The sequence below is a fragment of the Apis dorsata genome, unplaced genomic scaffold (genome assembly GCF_000469605.1).
Source record: "Apis dorsata unplaced genomic scaffold, Apis dorsata 1.3 scaffold_429, whole genome shotgun sequence".
Classification (NCBI taxonomy): Eukaryota; Metazoa; Arthropoda; class Insecta; order Hymenoptera; family Apidae; genus Apis; species Apis dorsata.
In genome coordinates this window covers 267917-273689 of record NW_006263682.1, presented here as the reverse complement: position 1 = coordinate 273689, position 5773 = coordinate 267917, and the positions used below count along the sequence as shown (strand labels likewise).

The 5773-nt window shown below is 36.1% G+C and overlaps 1 long non-coding RNA gene across 2 annotated transcripts; it reads left to right on the top strand.

The window, feature by feature from the left end:
- The first annotated feature begins 937 nt into the window (after positions 1-937).
- Positions 938-2470, top strand: LOC116186106. 2 transcript variants are annotated; one of them, XR_004151050.1, is made up of 3 exons: positions 938-1179; positions 2281-2341; positions 2430-2470. It is a non-coding gene; the product is annotated as an uncharacterized LOC116186106 (long non-coding RNA). The 2 variants fall into 2 exon arrangements; XR_004151049.1 differs by lacking the exon at positions 938-1179 and having other exon boundaries at positions 1598-2341.
- Positions 2471-5773: the final 3303 nt, after the last annotated feature.

The following is a 5773-nucleotide window of genomic DNA, read 5'->3' as shown; positions in this document are numbered from 1 at the left end:
TTTTTTTTTTTTTTTTTTTTTTTTAGAAGAATGAATCGTGCAACGAGATAAATGTACCTTTTTTCCACCGATACACGAAAGGTTTAATACTATTAAAAGAGAAAGAAAAAAAACATGGGAAGAAGCGGAAAAAATTCTTTTGATAGAATTGAATAACGCGGTTGAAGAAGAAAGAAAATTGATCCCTCGACACCTAATCGTCTAATCCTTCTATTATTGTACGAGACGAGAATTTCTTCATTTTTGCAGCTTTTAAAAAAAATTTTGAAATCTTAGAAAATATTTATAAAAATATTTCAATTATATATTGTATAATAACGATTTAAAAATATTCAATATTTAATATTTAATATTATCGAATAAATTTATTCGATAAATACGAATTGCGTTACATGAACGGCGGATAAAAAAGAGAAACCACTCGTCGATATTACCCCTGGATCTCGAGGCGTATACGGGCGTATTTACGCTGTCGGAACATGCAATTTTGGCGTACGACGTGTAAATAGACAGACGTGTCATTGGACAACAATATACCCGTGGGATTCAAAGCCTGATCTCTCGGTGTCAACGACCACGGTATTCTGAATTTTTCGATGGTATTCCGTGACGACGACGAGTAAATTATCGCTAAATAGTGTACCGGCGGATGTCAAGATGCGGGCCTCGTTCGGGTGGTCGTGGGATCTTTCATCGACGACCCTTTCGAAATACTAGAATATGGAACAGAATCTTTCTTAATCATCGAACAAAACAAACAGTAGAAATTTTTGGGAGAATTACGAACGATAATGGGTAAGATTAAGTAAATTTAAATAATATGATAAATTTTAATAAAAATATTATAACGTTAAAAAATTCAGATGTCAACATTTTTATGTAATTTCATGTAATTTCATGTAATATGTAATTTAATGTAATTTTAATATTTTTTTAGCCAATGATGGAATATTGAAAATCTTCATCAAGCAGAGCAGTTTGTGCTTGATTAAAATTTATGGAGGCTATTGTAAATAATAAGAATCAACCCTGGACCGCTGATATTATCTAGGTAAAATTGGATATTCAATGTTATATTGCCGTGATTCTATGATGTTTTGAAAATCTGTGGCTACAGTAGTAATTGAACGTTGACCGAGTATTCGCACCGAATATTTCTCTGGTCTGTCAGTTTGTAAGGTACAGTAAATCATGTAACATGAATTTATGGGTCAATTTCATGCGGCTGGAAGGTATAGCAGGCCATTTGGCGCTTTCTCCTCACTGGCTTCTCTTTCATATTTCTCTATGTTTTCACGTAAACGATTGAAGCACAACCATTTTTCACAAAAACCTTTCTTAAATCGTTTAGAAACTCTTGTACAAATATCCTTTTTTCAATCTCTGTTGTATCCAGAAATACAATTTCTCATTCAAATCCATGTAACATTCAAGTTACACAAACTTTAAATTTTAATTGCTAAAATATTAAATTATTATTCAATTCATAATTTAAACGAAAAAGATCAACGTTCAACTAATAATAACTAATAATAATAAGCTGTAATATAAATGTTAAATGCAAAAAGAAAAATATCGAACTTTTAACTCCACATTAGCAAAAAAAAAAAAAAATAATAACATTTCAATAACGAATAATGAATGAATATCCAAGTTTTAATTTCTCTTTAGAATTTTCTCGTACTGTTTTACTAGCACAGAAACTAGTATGTAACATGATTCGTGTTAGGACGTGATTTCTGTGTGAAAGGCAGAAGCCAAATGCGATTATGATCGCTGGGGACATGGACTTAGGGGTGTATTATAATAAAGCGAAAGTGCTGTTACAGAACTCACGTCGAGCGACACGTGGCGGAATCGTGTTCTGATATTGTATCACTGTCTGCCACGTGACTATCACTTTATAAATATATATCTATCGCAGCATGTTCAATTCAGTGATAGTCAGAAGGACATGTTTGAATCGAACTTATCGTTGAACTTCATCTTCGAAAATTTCGATATACCCACGCGTGGCAATTTTCATCCACTCCAACTTTTACATTCATTACGGTTAACGATGTTTCGCGGATCGAATAATAATCCCAAACGAAAGTTATTATATACATTTCACGAAGCACAACAGTTGTACTATTTAGTCTTTAAACAAGCGCGCAAAGTGGATCAACACGGTCGAATCGTGAAAACAGGAGAGAGGCAGTCCCAGGCATCGTACATACGTGTCTGTTAGGGGTGTCAATTTGTCCAGTGGAAGTCCAGTTTGTCCCTGTTTGTTTCCAGGAGAGGTTTATTTGCAGCACACAAGGACCACGGACGACAGCGGCGGCTCGAGGACGATGGGGTGAGTAAGAGGATGAACGTATAGGAGCGTGTGGAAAAGTGGACGCCTCGCGTTATAACGACGTCCTGATGCCAGCTTCTTGTTTCAGGGTGGAGGAAAAAAGGCCGGTAACGAGGCGCGACAACCGTAGAAACAGCTGTTTCACAAAAGCTCCGATTGAGAAACTCTCCGTTCTGCTCCGCTCAGATCCTCTGTGAACGAAAATTCTCCGATTATCGTTTCGACTACTTTTTCGAAGAATTATTCCAGAATTGTGTGCTGCATGTTAATACACGTGAGCGTGATGTTTATTTATTATTTTGGAAAATTGATATTTTTTTTTAAATAAATTTTACGCGTAAGAATTAATATTTTATTAATAGTTAATCTTTTGTTATATACAGGATTATGTAAAAAATTCAATACGAAATTCGAATCGCCAACTACTACTCGATATTGACTACATTTCACTGAACAATGGTAAGTGATAAATGGTAATCATACTACGTGGATGAAGCTGTAACTGCATTGGTAACCGCAGAGACAAATGGTTCGATGAAACAGAGTCGAGATCCGTAGGAGAGAAGAGAAAATTGAAGGGAAGGAGACGTAGATGAGAAAGATGGGGTGCTGGAAGTGTGTATGTTTAACGCACGTGCGAGTGTTATGCGTGTATCGGGTGCAAACGGGGCACGAAACCCCAACAACAAGGGTGAGAACATGCCGCGCAGACAAAATGTGACATCCGGACTGATCAATTCCCAAGATTTCCGAATACATCGTCCAACCCATTTGCCATACATTTATTATTATTATTATTTATTTATAATTATTTATTATATTTCATTGAAAACTTGATACAAATCCTTGTTATTAAATTTTTAGATGCAAATTTTAATTCGTATATGCGCTTGTGGACTTTGACTATTCATTTCAATTATATCAATACGTGCATATAATTCAAAAAAAAAAAAAAAAAAAAAAAAAAGAAAAGAAAAGAGGAAAGAACGTTCAATCTCTTGGAAAAGTCGCAAAACGAAGAAAAAAGGATCGCCAATAAAAATTGCGAGAAAGAAGGAAGAGGAGGAGCGAACGAAGGAGGAGAAAGAAAGAAAGAAAGAAGGAAGGTGTTCCTTGCAGATGGTTTCTATGGTGTTGTTTTCGTCGAGGAGAGGACAGGGCAGAGAGTTTCACCGCGATTGCTGTAACAGCATCGCCGTGATGAGAGACGCGCGTATCGGTAATGTAACCAATCACCGAGGTGAATCCTGTCTGGCTATAAAGCTCCGGTACCGGGTCGGTGTTGGGTCGTGTACCCTCGCCGTTAGTTCAGCTACACCCGGGTACGAGTTGGTTTAGCTTCGGCTCCCCGTAACGAGGAGTTTAATGACATCGTCGGCGTCCACGTTGGACACGTGAATGTCAGGAGAAGTTTCTCCCTCTATTTTGATGTATCTACGTCTACCGATGTACAAAATTTCTCTTCTCTACGCTGATTATTATTTTTCTTCATTATCAGAGAGGATTTTCTTTTACCTTTTTTTACTTTCCTTTATTATTAACAATTTCACGATAATGCTTCGCTATACACAAGAAAAGAATTTCTTTTCTTTCTTCTTCTTTATCGCGGTAGATGGATAATTCTTCTCAATAATATGTTTTTACTTTTTCTAAATGTCTAAGTAAAGCATTCGTTTTCTAAGCTTCGAAAAAGATACATTTTATGAGGAGTGTGATTCACGACGAAACTTTCATTGTCGCAAATCGGCTAGAAATGCTTCGACGGTATTAATTTGAAAAAAAAAAAAAAAAAAAAAAGAGGCACGTGCCCGGCGTAGAAACGTTTCGGTCCCCCGTGGTTAAAACAGTAAAAAGATGGACGAGAGACACGCGGCTCTTACATCGGTTAAAATAGGTAGACAAACCAAGTACCACGGTTGGAGGATACGAGCTAATGGTGCGTGCGTTGTCGAAGTCGTTAGTGTCCAACACGCGGTACCCCTTATTTTTGTATTAAAAAACACTCCCACCCGGCTTACTTTCCTTTATCACGGCCCGACGAACGATAATCCTGTTAATTGCTGTGGAAAAAGCAGTAACGATCGAGAAATTACGATAATTTTAAGGTTAATATAAGAGTTATATAAGTATTATTGACATTCGAATAAAGGACCGCTGATAAAAAATTTAGTTGGTCTTACAAACTTCTTAACTAAGCTTGTCTTAGAGCCAAATATTCATTTTCTTAGGTTACTTTTACGATCGTCCGCTTGACCACTTTTTAATAACCGGAACACTTTAATGGGAATTTTAAAACCTATTTCGAACGACTTTTTAATTTAAAATAAGCGTGAAACGAGTATTTATATTTCTCTTCTATAACCTCTCCGAAGAATCTCTGGTCTATTTTAAATTATTTTTATGGAATGGAGTTTAAATTTTTACAAAACATTTCCACGTCGTAATGAAAACATTTTAATATCCCATTCGTATCTAAACTATGTAAAATAAATAATATTATAATTTTAAATATTGATGAAAAAGATTGCCATTATAAATTTTTCTACATCGCGAAACGTTTTTTTCTTTTTCACGAAAATGAAAAAAACATTTATAGATTTACCAAGAATTTGGAGCGATAAAACGTAACAATGTAATCTTTCAACATTTACGACTTGTTTTCAATGACTTTCTCAGTCATTTACGAGCTATTTTAAGCAATCCCATAAGCAGCAATAAATCAGCGTGTTGGACCAGTTGCTTCTAACGTGGCAGGAAATCGATCGTAAAATTTGATCCAAGATTCGAAAATGACGGTCATGTTCGCGGAAGCCGTCCGAACGAAGCGTGTGTCACGAAAAATTGGTGTAAAAATTTTAATAGGTGTAGCGAAATATTCGTAATTCTGGATAGAACGATACAATTTCCAGCCTGCCTAATTGCATGGTGCGTGTACTGCTCGTTACGCGGATAATATATTCGTACGGTAGCCCTTATTTGTCGGTAAAGAGAGAAATATAAAAAAAGAGAAAAAGAAAAAGCCACGGGGCGTCTCAGCCGTGTATCATCCCGCAGAGCTACAGTATAAAAGGGGGACGGAAGGAGGGTTGACAAAGGGAGGGTGGTTGTTAAGTTGTCCAACAGATGCCTCGCCACGTGAATCCGTCGTCTAAATACCCAACTTCCTCGTTCGCACATATTCGTATATTTCACTCGTATTTCGAAATTTAATTCCACTTCGTCCTGCCTTCTAATCAGAATGGGTGAAACAAAAAACTGACCCGATCCAACGATACCAATCATTTCGATTCTTTGAAAAGTTACACCCTAATTCTCCTCATATTATTAGAATTAAGAATCTTGAGAAACATTACGAACAGATACAATATACGTGAAATCACTTCGATGCTAATCATTTTGAATTCTGAATTGAAGTTTGAAATTTTATTTTTA